The 17693-nt window shown below is 40.9% G+C and overlaps 1 protein-coding gene across 1 annotated transcript in view; it reads right to left on the reverse strand.

The window, feature by feature from the left end:
- Positions 1–17693, reverse strand: part of LOC134673478 (serine/threonine-protein kinase D1) — a 107229-nt gene that overhangs the window by 79763 nt on the left and 9773 nt on the right. The gene's annotated exons all lie outside the window — the stretch shown is intronic.

Consider the following 17693-nt stretch of genomic DNA (forward strand, 5'->3'; position numbering starts at 1 on the left):
TACACACATTAGTTCGCGAACCTATTGACAACCGAGGCATATATTAAAATGTTACAGTTTGAAGTACGAGTATTTCACGCGATTACATATTTTAAGAAGAACCAAACATCCCAGAAGGTCCAGCGGAAAAAGCGTCAAATTAGACTGGTCATATTTTTCATCAAAACGATTTCGACTGGCAAAGCATATTACTTTTTGGCAACCGGGTTTTTTAACCTAATTAGACCCCGCTGAATCCGAATTTGCCGGTTGCTCGATCGAAGTCATGACCGGAAGTGAGATATTTGACATTAAAAGTCCCTTTTTTTAGTTTTTCGTAAATAACTCTTAAACGGAGGCGCATAGCAAAAAATGTTCTATTACATAAGTAATCTGCATAAAATTGCTTACAAGAAAGATTCAGTACAATTTTTCGCTAGGATCAATATTCAAAGAGATATTAACGCGGGAAATTTAATTATAATCACTTCTAAGGTCCCTTTTTTTAGTTTTTCGTAAATAACTCATAAACGGTGGCCAATATCAAAAAATGTTGTTAAACGATAATAATCTACACAAAATTTTGAACAAAACAGATTCAGTACACTTTTCGCAGGGATCAATATTTAAAAAGATAATAAAGAGGGAAAGTTCTAGTATAATGAATTCTAAGTTTCCTTGTTTTTATTTATTCGTTAATAATTTGAAAAGTATGACTCATAGCAAAAAAAGTCTTATACCTAAATAATAAACATAAAATTTCCTACAAGAAACATACAGAACACTTTTCGCTAGGATCAATATTTAAAAAGACAAAGCAGCGGGTAAGTTAATTATAAATAATTTTAAAGTCCCTTTTTAGTTATTTGTAAATAACTCGTAAACGGTGTCCCATAACAAAATAGGTTTTTAAAAATAAATTATCTACATAAAATTTCCTCCAAAAAACATCTGGAACACTTTTCTCTAGGATCAATATTTAAAGCGATATTAATGGAAGAAAGTTAATTACAATCAGTTCACAGGTCACTTTTTATTAGTTTTTCGTAAATAACTCGTAAACGGTTGCCCTTTGCAAAATAATATTCTACATAAATATTAAACATAAAATTGTCCACAAAAAAGGTTCTGTACACTTTTTCGCTACGATCAATATTTAAAGAGGTATTAAAGGGGGTAAGTTCAATAATCAATAATAATGAATTTCCAAGTCCCTATTTTCAGGTTTTGGTAAATGGCTCGTAAACGGATAAATGGGGGGGGGGGGAATGGTCATTGTTTGGCTATGAGGGGCGGGGGCTTTATCTCCGAAACTACTGGGTTTACCTATAGATGACAGGAAGACCTATTAGAAATATGCAAGCGCGAGTCGCACATTACTTAGTTTTTGAACGGGTTTTTTAATGGCAATTCACTCGCGTTTCACATATAAAAAATACGTTGTTGAAATTTGGGTAATGTACGGAACCCTTGCAACGCGAGTCCGACTCGCGCTTGGCCGGTTTTTTCCTTTTGAGGTACGGAACCCTAAAAACTAAAAAGAAGTGACATGTGTATTGATCGTAATGAACTTTCTTTCTTTAATATCGTTTCAAATATTTATCCCAGAGAAAAGTGTTCATTATGTTTTCGTAGAAAATTTTATGCCGATTTTTTATTTACAAGAACATTAAGAACTTATTTTGCTATGAGCCTTACTTTACGAGTCATTTACGAAAACCTAAAAATATGGACCTGGAAATTGATTATAATTAATTTACACCCTTTAATACCTCTTTAAATATTGAACGTAGCAAAAAAGTGTACAGAACCTTTTTTGTGGACAATTTTATGTTTAATATTTATGTAGAATATTATTTTGCAAAATGCCACCGTTTACGAGTTATTTACGAAAAACTAATAAAAAGTGACATGTGAACTGATTGTAATTAACTTTCTTCCATTAATATCGCTTTAAATATTGATCCTAGAGAAAAGTGTTCCAGATGTTTTTTGGAGGAAATTTTATGTAGATAATTTATTTTTTAAAAACCTATTTTGTTATGGGACACCGTTTACGAGTTATTTACAAATAACTAAAAAGGGACTTTAAAATTATTTATAATTAACTTACCCGCTGCTTTGTCTTTTTAAATATTGATCCTAGCGAAAAGTGTTCTGTATGTTTCTTGTAGGAAATTTTATGTTTATTATTTAGGTATAAGATATTTTTTGCTATGAGTCATACTTTTCGAATTATTAACGAATAAATAAAAACAAGGAAACTTAGAATTCATTATACTAGAACTTTCCCTCTTTATTATCTTTTTAAATATTGATCCCTGCGAAAAGTGTACTGAATCTGTTTTGTTCAAAATTTTGTGTAGATTATTATCGTTTAACAACATTTCTTGATATTGGCCACCGTTTATGAGATATTTCCGAAAAACTAAAAAAAGGGACCTTAGAAGTGATTATAATTAAATTTCCCGCGTTAATATCTCTTTGAATATTGATCCTAGCGAAAAATTGTACTGAATCTTTCTTGTAGGCAATTTTATGCAGATTACTTATGTAATAGAACATTTTTTTGCTATGCGCCTCCGTTTAAGAATTATTTACGAAAAACTAAAAAAAGGGACCTTTAATGTCAAATATCTCACTTCCGGTCATGATTTCGATCGAGCAACCGGCAAATTCGGATTCAGCGGGGTCTAATTAGGTTAAAAAACCCGGTTGCCAAAAAGTAATATGATTTGCCAGTCGAATCAAGAAGGAGAGCGATTTTGAATTTTTATGTCTAGTCTAAATTAACAAGTTCAGACCCACAATCTCAATTAAGTTGTTGTTAAGATATTTCAGGCGACGTCTATGGACGTTGTTGGAACTGGCACCCTAAATTGGTAGGATGGGGAAAACCCCTTAGACTACTTTCTATTGAGATAAAAACGTTAATCTTAACTGGCAGCAGTGGCAGCTTATGCTATAAGAATACGACTGAAATAAGCTAATTTATATGTGGCTTTTTACCGCTAATTCTAAGCTACACTGAGAGAAAAATCATCACCAGGAATTAAAAAACAGTTCTGTACTGGGGGAAAAAATGAAGTTTTAGTAATAATTATGGACGTTTCACTATTTCTGTAAAGTTTATTTATTTCTACAAACAGCTCAGTAATCCCAAATATAATTTCAACAAACAGATAATAGAAATTGCAAGAACTAATAGAAATTGCGAAAGTCAATTTGTTCCTATTAGTTAACTCTCCTTGTCCCCGGATTAAGTTTATTTTTGTAATTCTAAGTGTATTTTTGTATTACTTTTCTCTCAGTGTAATTTATATAATATTATGATGTCAAACTCGTTTTCTTTTGCAAACATGACGAAACAAATCTCTTGATCGAAAAAGGTTGCTAGAATAAACGGCAAGGCGCTATAGTTAATTAATACAAAAATATTACTTTGCTAATCCGCGAAAAGATAACGTGAGTCAATAAGCGCTTTAGTTGGGTAAGTAAGAATCTGCTATGCTCGGTTACTGTAAGTAAACACAAAGTGCATGGAACACATCATATTTTAAGCGATTCAAATCTAGTTTGCCATATGATTAAGTAAATAAATGGAACACAGAGATTATTAAGGAAAAGTTTGGCCACGAGGGATCTAAGTTTTGGATAATCATAGTAGGGTCAGTAAGGTCATTTAGCATGCACTTTAGTCTCAGGCGATGCCGCTTGGCACGATTGTTCCTTAGGTCAAACAAAGTTGATCTGGCCCGGTAGACAGGAGATGCTATATTCCTTCCTAGTCTTAGCAACTAGGTCAAGTTATATATCATTTTCGTATAAATTAGGGACGAGGAATTCATTTTTGAAAGAATTATTATGCCTTTCCATACAAAAAAAATGATTTTCGTATAAAACATGAAAATGTTATGTAAGTTTTTGTGACAATTTTGGATGGTACAATCACTGTGTGACGATTTGCACTAAATAAAAAATTGGACAATGTAGCCCATGTATTCTTTATTCTGGGAAATATCACTTTAAAGTAGGCATTGATACATTTTTTTGTAGTAAAAAAATAATTTATAGCGCGTGGCGGTAACGATTTCCATACAAATGGAACTATGCCCAAAGTCAAAGATTAAAAATGTTTACTAAAACACTGTATTTCGCATTTTAAAAGTTTAAATATAATATTTGAATAATTTTTCCATGCGTTTTTGCCCTTTTTTGGTCCAAATTTGTTGTTTTTATTTTTCTTCGATACAAACTTTCTCCCCCCCATTTCCCCCCTTAAGGGTAGATATTTTTAAATTTGTTTTTATAACTAACTTATACCTTTTGTAATTAATCGATGTTCAAACTTTCAGGTTAAAATGTTCAGTAGTTTGGCACCTACATGTGTTTGAGCTAAAGACATTTTATTTCATAATATCCCATACATTATAATATCTAACAAAACTCGGCTTACTTCCAGACATCATACAATCTAAACCCCAGAAGATATAAAGCTGAAATTTTCAACATCAATTAAATGCAACAGGTTTAAGTTTAAGATAAAATAAAATTTTATAAAATCAACACTTAAGGGGGGCAAATAGGGGGGAGAAAGTTTGTATGGAAGAAAAATATAAACAACAAATTTGTACCAAAAAAGGGCAAAAACGCATGGAAAAATTATTAAAACATTATATATAAACTTTTAAAATGTCAAATTCAGTGTTTTAGTAAACATTTTTAATCTTTGATTTTGGGCATAGTTCCATTTGTATGGAAATTGTTACCACCACGAGCTATAATTTATTTTTTTATTACAAAAAAATGTAAGTATGAATGCCTACTTTAAAGTGATATTTTCCAAAATAAAGAATACATGGGCTACATCGTCCAATTTTTTATCTAGTGCAAATCGCCACACTGTGATTGTAACATCCAAAATTCTCACAAATAATTACATAACATTTTCATGTTTTGTACAAAAATCATTTTTTTTTGTATGTAAAGGCATAATAATTATTTCAAAAATGAATTCCTCGTCCCTAATTTATACGAAAATGATATATAACTTGACCTAGTTGCTAAGACTAGGAAGGAATATAGCATAGATTGGACCTGGGGAGCCGACCCTTTCACCCCCCCCTTTCTGGGGGGTCTGCATGGTACGATCTCCTGGCTACCGGGCCAGATCAACTTTGTTTGACCTAAGGAACAATCGTGCCAAGCGGCATCGCCTGAGACTAAAGTGCATGCACTTCCATACATTTGTGTTCCTTACTAACCCTACTATCAACAGTATAACTGATCAATTTACTACAATATGCTGTCGGAGCGACGGTTCAACTTGTTACTTTTGACAAAATCTCCATATGCGTCGCCAGTGTATGAATGAAGTATGTATTAAATGAAATTAAAATCATTAATTTACATTATTACAACATATCAAATTAAAAAATAGTCTTGATGTACCTTTTAAATGACAAGTGTACGTACATACGTAAGACGTCGTTTAGTTTTTTGATATTTCAAAAGGTAATAAATTCAGACGTATATTTTTTTAATATTTATACTTTTTTAATGTTTTGAAAATAGTTTTTATGTTTAAAAGTTTTAACTTCCACATTCCATTTTTGGGATTAATTGGTTTTAGAGCTGGCAGTAATAATTTAGCACATCATCACGATAAAATTATGAGTGGATTAATATTTGGTAACCTGTCTATGTATACACAGGTGGCACATTCATACAAAGGCGAGTAATCAGGTGCAATCATTGCCTGGCACAGACGTTAACTGAAGTGCGTTTGCGCATATACACATACAGTGCATCGCATGCGCAGAAGAACGCACGACGCCTCTGCTGCCGTAACATTATACTTTATACCCATCAATATGGACTTAGTGTCCACATATAAACGGTTTTGGTTACGGTCGCTGTCATTGACAATACGAAGTGGTACTATTGGACGTGCGAACATCGTAATCGTGTCCTTGCTAGCTCTAGGTTTGTGCGTTATTGAGGCCAATGCAGGTGGAAAAGCACATGTTGGTAAGTTTATACATATCTCATTGGAGTGGAATGTGATATATGTACTTGGGGGTAGACGCAACTAGGTATGTAAATGTTATGTGGGTAGGTAATCCAAAAATCAGTTCTGTAATAAACGCCGTATGAACAGCACCGTGTTCCGTTACTTCATCCCCTAAACAACCCCCGTATACCATATTGGCGACGATTTCGAGTCTACGCGAAGTTTAACAGTGTCATTTACAAGTAAATATGGCCATTGGTAAATTAGAAGTGTTTAATGTTGAGTCGGACACCTGGTCGACTTACGTGGAACGGTTGGAACAATATTTCGTGGTCAACGAAACAAAGGAAGAACACAAGGTGCCGACGTTGATAACGGTTATGGGAAATCAAGCCTACGAACTATTAGTAACCCTGTGTACACCCGATAAACCGGCAAGTAAAAAATTCGCGGAGTTAGTGAAAGTGATGAGCGGCCATTTGCAACCGAAACCGAGTCTGTTAGCAGAGCGATACCGGTTTCGTAACAGGAAACAAAAGACGGGTGAATCGGTGGCGGATTTTGTTGCAGAACTCAAAAAGTTAGCAAAGCATTGCGTCTTTGGGACCCAGCTGACAGAAAAGTTAAGGGATCAGCTAGTGTGTGGGCTTTGTGATGAAACAATACGGCAGCGGTTGTTTACTGAAGATAATATTGCGTTTGACCGGGCATTACAAGTGGCGGTATTAACGATGGAGGCAGCGCAGACAAACGCAGCGGCAGTAGTGGAGGATCGGGCAAAAGGCTTGGAAGGCAGCCCGAGTACATCGAGTGGTTGTCATGCGGTATCAGCGCAATCATGGCGCGGCAGGAGAGCCATGGCGTCATACCAAGCGACCAACAACAAGGAGACGCGGCCGCCTGGTAACAGCGCGTCACAACCTTTGGGGTCCAGGCGCCAGGACCAGGCACCTCGAGATTGGCGCCGCACCGAACAAGCAGCACCACGCACTTCATCGGGGCCGGAATGTAGTGTTTGTGGTCGGCCGCATGACTCATCGAGTTGTAAATTTGCAAATTATGTTTGTCGCGTGTGTAATCAGCCGGGGCATTTGAAGATGTGTCCTAGGTTACAGATGAGCGTTAGTACACACAAGAATGACATACGAGACGAAGCAAACAGCGATTTCAGCGATGAGGTACATTTAAATGTTTTTAATGTAAATGATATTTACCAGTGTAAGCCGTTCATGTTGCCAATTAAATTAGAGGGAAAATTAGTCGAAATGGAAGTTGATACAGGATGTGCTATTTCTTGTATAAATGGGGACTTGTACTTAAAATTGTTTTCCCATTTGCCATTGCATAAAAGTGATATTTTTATGAGTTATTATACTCATGAGAAAAGGCAACCGTTAGGAAAAATTGTAGTAAATGTCATGTTTAAAAATATATGCAAACCATTGGACTTGTATGTAGTAGATCAAGGCAAAGGACCGTTATTAGGAAGGAGATGGCTACGTGAGTTAGGGTTCAAATTGGAAGAGTTGTCATGTCATGATGTCGAGGTCACTGCACGATTTGATTTGAATGAACTTAATTCCAGATACCGTGAAGTATTTGCGGAGGGGCTCGGGCGGTACACGGGTGGCGAGGTGAGTCTGCGGGTGCGCGAGGGCGCGAGGCCCGTGTTCCTGCGCGCGCGGCCGCTGGCGTACGCGCTGCGCGAGCCGGTGGAGCGCGCGCTGGATCAGCTGGAGCGCGACGGCGTCATCACGCCGGTAGACTCGTCGGACTGGGCCACACCGATCGTACCCGTCGTCAAGACGGACGGAACTATTAGGGTATGTGGAGATTTTAAGTCTACGCTTAATAAATGCCTGGAGGTAGATCGTTTTCCATTACCTAGAGTAGAGGATTTGTTAACCAAGCTAAATGGAGGGGAAAAGTTTACCAAAATTGACTTGTCCCAGGCATATGCACAGTTTGTCCTGGATGAGCGCTCTAGACCTTATACAGTTATCAACACACACCGAGGGTTGTATAGGTATAATAGGTTAATTTACGGGTTGTCCTCGAGTCCTGGCATTTTCCAGCGAAAACTGGAACAGATGTTTGCCGATCTTCCCAGAGTAGGAGTGTTCTTAGATGACGTTATTTTGACGGGAACGAACGACCAAGAGCATATAGAAACATTGCATAAAGTTCTAGACAGGTTGCAGAAGTTTGGCTTAAAAATTAAAAAAGAAAAATGCAAATTTTTCGCCACGTCGGTCACTTATTTAGGATATGTAGTGGATAAAGAGGGCATCCATACAAATCCGGACAAAATAAAAGCTATCGAGCAGGTACCTACTCCTACTGGCGCAACAGAGTTGCGAGCGTTTTTAGGTATGGTCATGTATTACGCGAAATTCGTTAAAAATATAAGTTCCACGTTGGCACCTCTGTATGCGTTACTAAGAAAGGGAGTAAAATTTGAATGGTCCGAACAATGCAGGGAAGCATTTTGCGAGGTAAAAAAATTATTGGCAAGTAGTACCGTATTAGTGCACTATTCTCCGGGGTTACCGGTGATACTGACCACGGATGCGAGTAGCGTGGGGGTAGCTGGGGTCATCTCCCATTTGATGCCAGACGGAAAGGAAAGACCGATTGCATACGCTTCGCGGGTACTTAACGCGGCCGAACGCGGATATTCCCAAATAGATCGAGAGGCTTTAGCTATAATTTTTAGTGTGAAGAAATTCCATCAATATTTGTATGGTCGCAAGTTCCTCCTTAAAACAGATCATAAGCCTCTCGTTGCCATTTTTGGCCCAAAGTCGGGTATACCTGTGATGGCGGCTTCGAGGATGCAAAGGTGGGCAGTGATACTTTCGGGTTATGACTATGATATACAGTACGTTAATACCAGTCAAAATGGCGCCGATGCATTGTCGAGGTTGCCGCACAAGGGGGACGTTGGGGAAAAACAACCGGAGTGCACTTACATTAATTTTGTTAACGATTTTTTACCTATCACTCACAAACAGGTTTGTGAGGAGGTAAAAAAAGATATATTATTGAGTAAAATTGTTTTATACTTACAGTCAGGGTGGCCCTCTCACAACTCGCACGCCGATTTGCAACCCTATTTCATAAGGAAGAACGAGTTATACTTAGACTCTGGTTGCGTTATGTGGGGTTATAGGATTATTATTCCACCGGGACTTAGGGAACAAATCCTTCAGGAATTACATGTATAGTCCTCCTCATCGATTTCGATGACGGCGACCCCAAAAATAAAATTTACGGATTACGCCTGTTATGAGCCCGAATGTGGCTGGCCAGCCCGAACTTGGTCTTAAAGACTCTTCTGCAGGTGTTACAATAGAGTTGGCCAGACGCGTTATATGTATACGTGTAAGAGGGCTTCGGTCTCTCTTTGCGTTGTTGGCGTTTTGCATCTAAGATGTTGAGGCGGTCTTCCTCAAACAGTTTGATGCGATTACAAATGGTCGACCGCCAAGATGACCTGTCTGTTGCAAGCTCCTCCCAACGTTCAGGGTCGATATTGCAAGCGCTAAGGTGTCGTTTGAGCACGTCTTTATAACGCAGATGCTGACCGCCGTGCTTCCGCTTACCTTCCACCAATTCAGAGTAGAATACGGTTTTGGGCAAGCGGCGGTCATCCATACGGAGAACATGCCCACACCACCTTAGCTGTCGTTGCATTAGCAGAGCCTCCATACCATAGAGCCCGGAACGACGCAGGACCTCAGAATTTGGAACCCGGTCTTGCCATTTGATTCTGAGTATATATCTTAGACACCTTAGGTGATAGGTGTCTAGGGATTGCAATCCGGATTATTCGAACTTCGAAAATCCGGATTATCCGCCAATTTTTCAATCCGTTTCTAAATCCGGATTTTTAAACCCAAATCCGAATTTTCGGATTTTTTGTTAAACTATTATACAATTGCCTTTTGCACCGTTAAAATGTTCTGATTACTGCAAATACGCGTCAAGCGGGTAGAGGGGGGGGTTGCCTGGCTCACTCACTGGCCTTGGGCCTTGAACAGCCTCATGACAAGCGCGGTGTCTGTGTGACTTCACGTTAAACTGAGTGTTCGATGTTTGGCTCAGGCGTCACCGTGGCTTGGCTTTTCCGCGCGCGGCAGGCTCGTGCAACAAAAGCCGGGTACTGACTGAGCGAGCAGCCCCGCGAGGCAGCCTCGGACGAATGCCGCGCGAGGCAGCCTCGGTCAGTAGGATTTGTTGCACGAGGCTGCCGCGCGCGGAAAAGCCCTCTAGTCCTCTATTAGTATAATCGGTGCATTTCGCATCCCATAAACGTCTATATTCACCATATAGTTGTATCAATTTAAGGGTTCTTTATCCATGGCGCTAACATACGGCGAACAAGCAAGGCAAAACACAAACGTCTTGAGTGAGCGCGGCAAACTTACTGAGGTGCTTTTGAGCATGGACAAAAAACTGACAACGCTCGGCTCGGGGCGAGGCGCGCTCGGCCGAGGCCGGACATGCGTTTGCCTCGGGCAAGGCACGTCCTGACTGACCGAGGATTAGCCTCACGAGGCTGCCTCGCGAGGCTGCTTGCTCAGTCAGTACCCGGCTAAAAGGGCATCTACGTGTTGGCTTGTGCTCCGCGCACGCCTCCCAAAGGTCCAAGTCATCATTGTCCCGTGAAAGATATACAAATCATTTATGTAAAAAAAAAAAAAAACTTTTATTGCCAAGTGCAAGATGTGAAAGAGATTCTGTAAAATCCCATATCGCAATGAATTTCAAATAGTCCATTAAAAGAGATTACGTCAATTTCGCGAAAAAAAAATCTTTTTTCGATTTATTTGTACGTATTTGTAGATAAAATATAAATGCTATTTATTTGTCAAGCTATCACTCAAAAAGAATTAAAACTTTTTTTGTAAAACCTAGTTTTTGCAAAGTGTACTTGTCACTTTTTTACATTCTATCAATAAGGATATTTGGACTAGGTCCCATAGTAACAACATCGCCATCAAAAAAACATTTTACACTAAGTAACAATTAAAAAGATGTTTTTTTAGCTGGCTGGTGGTACATGGACTCTGAAACTAGGCGAATTCCAAAACAGTTTATAGGACATTTTAGTCTTTACAGGAACACACTGTCAAAATCTCTTGGGTTCCTCGTGGACATGTTGTATTTTATTTCCTTAATGGCGATTGTGCAATCTGCCAACAGTTTTACGAATTTTTATAGATGACACTACTTATGTTCACGGTCGGGTGTCACCCCTAAATGTGTGACACCCGGGGCGGGCCGCCCCCGCCGCCCCCACCTAGCTACGCCACTGCCTAAGACTATTACAGTAAATAAAAAGACTAATTTCTTATTAGAAAGTCGTTTTTTTTTATTTATTCCTGGTACCAAGAAAATATTCCCTAAATCCGGATTTTATCCGAAGTTCGGATTTCGGCGTGAAAATTATCCGAAAATCCGGATTTTGTAAAATAGATTCGGATTTGCAATCCCTATAGGTGTCTAGCTTTTTTATATCAGATTTGTAAAGGCACCATGTCTCTGAGCCATACAATAGGACCGGGATGATTAGCGCCTTGTAAACGCTAATCTTCGTCTCTAGCTTAAGATCATGGGACCTCCAAACCCGGTCAGCGAGTCGTCCAAAATTGGCAGCGGCGTTAGCGATGCGGAATGGTATCTCCGAAGCCAAAGTGTTGTCATTTCGGACAGTACTTCCAAGGTACTTAAAGCGCGATACCTCATCTAGTGGCTTCCCATCTAGATACAGCGTTGCTGGATCAGCTTCGCTACCTCTTGGTGGTTGCTTGAGGATTTGAGTCTTGGAAGCACTAATGACTAGTCCGAACCGTTGACAAGAGATATGTAAAGCGTCAACGTAGCTTCGAAGATCCGTCATGCTATCGGACATTAGGCATACGTCGTCAGCGTAAAGAATCTCCATTATAGGGACTCTTTGCACCTTGGACTTCGCTCTGAATCTCGAGATGTCGAACACACTTCTCCCAGTCCTTACGTTAAGCTGGATTAGGTTACAATTACATGTAGGACACCTATGTAGGAATAGTAAAAATGAAGGCCGTTGCCCGAAGCTACGTGTGGTGGCCCGGTATTGATGCCGACATCGAGGCGTGCTGCGCGGGTTGTCACACGTGCGCAGTGGAGGCACCGGCGCCGCCGCGCGCGCCAGTTAAGCCGTGGGAGTACCCCGGGGAGGTATGGACGCGGGTGCATCTCGATTTTTTAGGTCCGTGGCATGGTAAAACATTTTTGATTTTAATAGATGCGTCTTCTAAGTGGATAGAGGCTTTCTTAATGACAACCACTACAGGAGCGGCGGTGCTAAAAGTGCTAAGGGAGATATTTGCACGTTTTGGCGTTCCTAAACAGGTAGTTTCGGACAACGGGCCTCCATTTACTAGCAGGGAGGTGGATACCTTCATGCAATATTATGGTATTACTCATACTTTTACACCAGCATACCACCCGGCATCAAATGGAGCCGCCGAGACAGCTGTTAAGTTGTGCAAAAGGGCACTCAAAAAGGCAGTTAGAGATCAGGTAGATGTGGAAGAGGCTCTTCAGGAATATTTGATGGCGTATAGGAATACTCCCCACAGCACCACGGGACAAACACCGGCCATGCTTCTCCAAAAGCGGGCATTGCGTTGCCGTCTGGACATGTTACGGCCCGGTCGCGGGCTCGAGCAGCGTGTGGAGGCGGCACAAGAAAGGCAGGTGCAGCAGGCGGGGGGTACAGATAGGGCGTTCCGGATAGGAGACCTTGTGTGGTTTAGGGATTACAGCTCGGGGGAGAAATGGCTTAAAGGGAAGGTGGATAGCTTGATAGGTTCTAGGACTGTGTTAGTGGTAAAGGAAAACGATTTATCAACTAGGTTTAAGAGGCATGTAGATCAAGTTAGAGCGAGATCACCAGTTTCCGCGTTGGCGTGGCCTGGTCCGATGGACCATCCGGGAATCACCCAACTACCACCGATACCACCCGTGCCGTCGTCAGTGCAGAGGCCTCGTCGGAATATACCACCGGTCGATCACTACGGTGATCCTTTTTTATATTAGTGGACTGACACTATTTATATATTTTTGTATTCTTTCCTATCGATTGTATTAAATAAGTTTAACTGTTAGCCCCTTACGGCATGTAATAAAAACAAAAAAAAATATCCATTTAAATTCGAACTTTAATATCGGTCTAAATAATTAAATATCATAGCCGCCATATACCTATGGCTTAGTATGCGGTAAAGGGTTAAATAAGTTAAGTATTTAATAGGTATAGCATAATTTAAGTGTAAGGGTGTGATATATGTACTTGGGGGTAGACGCAACTAGGTATGTAAATGTTATGTGGGTAGGTAATCCAAAAATCAGTTCTGTAATAAACGCCGTATGAACAGCACCGTGTTCCGTTACTTCATCCCTTAAACAACCCCCGTATACCATACAACCGTATAAAAAGGATCTACAAATAGCAGATATTAATAGCTTCGTGGAATTATATGGCGTCTGCTTGGACTCTATTTATGAACATTCGATGAAAATGTGGGCTCCCAATTTAATATAAAAAATATATAATTAAAAAACCATCAATTATTTCTTAATTAAACAGGGCTATAACCGCGAAAATCGAAGTTCGCAAATTGCGGGGATTTTTCTCTGTCACTCTAATTACGCCTTCGTTGGAGTAAAAGAGAAAGATCCCCGCAATTTGCGACTTTCGGTTTTCGCGGTAGCCGCTCAGAGCCCTTACGGCGTACAAGGTAAAACTAAATACGACTAGCTTAAGAGTATACTTTGAATAGGGTAGGAGTGGTAATAACAGATAAGAAAGCCTAGGTGCTCATAACCGGCTCAAGCATAGACTAGGAATCCTCTAGACGTAGTTTAGAGCAATTATTTCATGCAACCGATGCTGCCAAAAATGCGGGGGTGCGCGGGACGAGGTGAGCGAAGTCCCGTGCCGTGATTGGTCCGTTCAAACGACGAACGAGTTCACGGACGTCACACAAAGACACTTTCGACTCGAATATGGAGTAAAATTACCGTATGCGTGGCAGCGGGGGTAGCGCGACTATGCTCAGTCTAGAGGATGTTTTGTCTGTGGGCTCAAGGTATTTGTGTACCTAACTGAATAGTTTGTTTGGTGTTTCGATCAGGCTATATCAAAGAGCGGTTGATGGGAAACATCTCGTGCCGAGTGCCGGCGCAGACTCTGTCCGGATCTGTGTGCGGCACGCTGCGCTCCAGCTACCTCGGCCGGAGTTATGCCAGCTTCCGCGGCGTGCCCTATGCGAGGCAGCCGCTCGGGGACCTGCGCTTTGTGGTAAGTATATTAATATTGTTGAAGATGTGAAAAGCTATTGCTTTTACGTTTTCAAACAAAATTCAAAAATAATCATGTAAATTGGTGAAACTTTCTCCAGGCGCCACAGCCGGCAGACCCGTGGGACGGGTTTGTCGACGCGTCAGTCGAGGGCCCTGTATGCCCGCAGCGCGACGTGCTGTACGGGCCGATGATGCAGCCCCGCAGCATGGGCGAGGACTGTCTCCACGTCAACGTGCACGTGCCAGCGGGCTATCTGCCGCGCTGGGGCCGACAGTGCTGCGGCTCGGCCTGCCTGCCTGTTGTCTGCTTTATACACGGCGGGGCTTTTCAGTCGGAGTCCGGAGACAGTGATTTAAATGGGCCTGAGTATATGATAGATGAGCTCGTGGTCGTCATTACTATCAATTCCAGGTATTTACATAGGTGACACATCTATTAATTTAACTAAACATCAAGATAAAATATTTTTGAAGACCAATGATTGTCCATCTCCTTTCAGACTGGGTCCGTTCGGCTTCTTGTCTCTGAACTCGTCTAGTGTCCCGGGTAACACGGGTCTACGCGACATAGTCGTGGCGCTGCAGTGGGTCAAGAATAACGTGCGGGCCTTCGGCGGAGATCCGCAGCAAGTGACGCTGATGGGACAGAGCTCGGGAGCTTCCAATGCGCATATTCTATCGCTTTCTGAAGCCTCCAGAGGATTGTTTCAAAGGTAACTAGAACAAACATCTAATATTTAAAGTTTCATTATTTGGCTTCATATTGTTCCATTTGTTCCAAACAAATCAATATATGTTGGATAACAGCATATTTGCAGTTAAAAATGTATTGTTTTACGTTGTAGATTAATTTTGATGAGCGGAACAGCAGGATCTGGATTTTTCACAACTCGGCCGAGCTATGCGCAGAACGTGAAGAGCTCTTTTCTGAAGCAGCTGGGCATCAACAGCACCGACGCGGATGAGATCCACCGCCAGCTGGTCGCCCTACCGGCTCAGGCTCTCGTCGACGCCAACAGTGTGCTTCTCGCGTCTTCTGGATTTGCCGTGTTCTGTCCTGTGGTAGAGTCAGAATTCTACGGAATGACTAGAATCCTCGATGACGATCCGGATGCATTAGTAGCGAGTGGTAGAGGAAGGCAGTACACGACTTTATTGGGATTTGCGAACAATGAATGCGCGTCGTTAACACACAGACTCGAAGAAGTAGACATAATAGGAACGATCAAGAAGAACCCGAAAGCAATTTTACCGGCTAAACTATTGTTTTCTGTCTCACTGGCCCAACAAACAGTGGACGCGAAACAGATGATGGATAGGTACTTCCACGGGGCGCCGACTATGGAGAAATTCATACCTGCGTGTTCAGATTCCCTTTTCGTATACCCAGCACTTAAACTGGCCGAAGCCAGATTCATGTTAGGAGGTGCCCCGCTTTACTTGTATCAGTTTTCGTACGGTAGCCCCTTTGTGCCGGTCAAACGAGCCTTCGGGATAGATTACAGCGGCGCCGGGCATATGGACGACCTCTCATACGTGCTACGTGTCAACTCCATGCTTAAGGACACTGTGTTGAATGATAGCGACGAAGCGATGAAAGATTGGATGACGGATATTGTTGCCAAGTTCATTGTCTGCGGGTAAGTAATGTATAGTCATATGCTCATATGATATAATTTGTGGTGCGCGCGTTGGTTAGTTAGTACGTAAGTCCTTGAAGTGATCGTGCAAGTTAGGCGAGGGTTCGCATCTAAGAGTAGATCTATATATAGACGATAATTGTAGGTATATTTCGTCAGTCAGATTTTTTGAAGTTTATTTTTGTTTACAGCAACATGACATGCGGTACGGACACGAGCGAGATCTGGCCAGACGTGGCGTGCTCTGTGGGCGGCTGGGGCTGCCGCGGCCAAAGGGAGCTCCGGTACCAGGATATCAGGGGACCTGTGTGGGCCATGTCGCATCTTACTAGAGAACAGCGCTCCATGATCAAATTCTTTGATCAGATGTATGGAGCGTGGACGTGCCCCTGTTTGTAAACTTGAGTGCAGCGAGATCTGATCTAACCGGACGTGTCTTGGTGGAACCTTTGACCTACTACTCCCTGCGAGGGCTCCAATCCAATGCAGTTATGGAGTACCTTATCATATACAATAACAATCATTATGCAGCATTGGACACGCTATAAATCTCCTTTTTATAAATGACATTAACAAAGTACAAAGTTGCACAGAAATGTAATTACTTGACTTGCTAAAACAAATACAATTTTGATTTGACAGAATGAATATTTAAATTTCAGGGGTATGGAAGACCGTTTCATAGATCTCTATTTTCTTTATGCCTAATTAAATAATGACCTAAATTAAACTGCAAAACGGCGGTCAAGATAAAGCTAAACAAACACGTATTGTTTCAGAGTATAATGTGAATACGGCAGGTTAACTTCCTTATAACAGCATGACTCGATATGCCGGTTCAAGATCTTTGGGTAATTCTGCCTGGCAGGTTCAAAATATTAGTGTAACTGAATTGATTTGCTATTGTATGCGCGTTTTACGGGGTGGAAATAAAGAACAGCTGAAGCCCCTGTTATATGTAAATAAATAAATATTATAGGACATTCTTACACAGATTGACTAAGTCCCACAGTAAGCTCAAGAAGGCTTGTGTTGTGGGTACTCAGACAATGATATATATAATATATAAATATGTACTTAAATACATAGAAAACAACCATGACTCAGCAATAAATATCTGTCATCACACAAATAAATGCCCTTACTGGGATTCGAACCCAGGACCATCGGCTTCACAGGCAGGGTCACTACCCACTAGGCCAGACTGGTCGTCATGTAGTAGTGAAGTGTTCGGATAGCCGCTCTAGATATATTTAAAATTGGCAGAATGTCATTCATAAGTTTCATAGAGTCAGAGCAAGAATAGTCTGCAGCGGATTTGATAGCCCACGCAGTGAAAGTGTTATTTTAAGCGTCAAACTTATAAGAAATTATGACGTATAAATTTAATGACATACTGGCTATCAAATCTGCTGCAGACTTTTTTTGGTCCGACTCTAACTTAAGGTTTACAGACTCATTGCTAAAAATTTTGAGTAATCTTGCCCACTTATTTAGTCCTTCGTACACAGGATAAACATACAGACAGATGCACGAGTGATCCTATAACGGTTCCGTTTTTTCTTTTTGAGGGCCGCGGCCGGGGAACCCAAACAAACGGCACAAGTTGGCTTATTATAGACTTGTAACGTAGGTAACACCTAATTTAAAGGTTAATTTTTAATGCGACATGGAATCAATTGCAAACATTTTATTAAATTCCACACAAC

This window comes from Cydia fagiglandana, chromosome 18, assembly GCF_963556715.1.
Source record: "Cydia fagiglandana chromosome 18, ilCydFagi1.1, whole genome shotgun sequence".
NCBI lineage: Eukaryota > Metazoa > Arthropoda > Insecta > Lepidoptera > Tortricidae > Cydia > Cydia fagiglandana.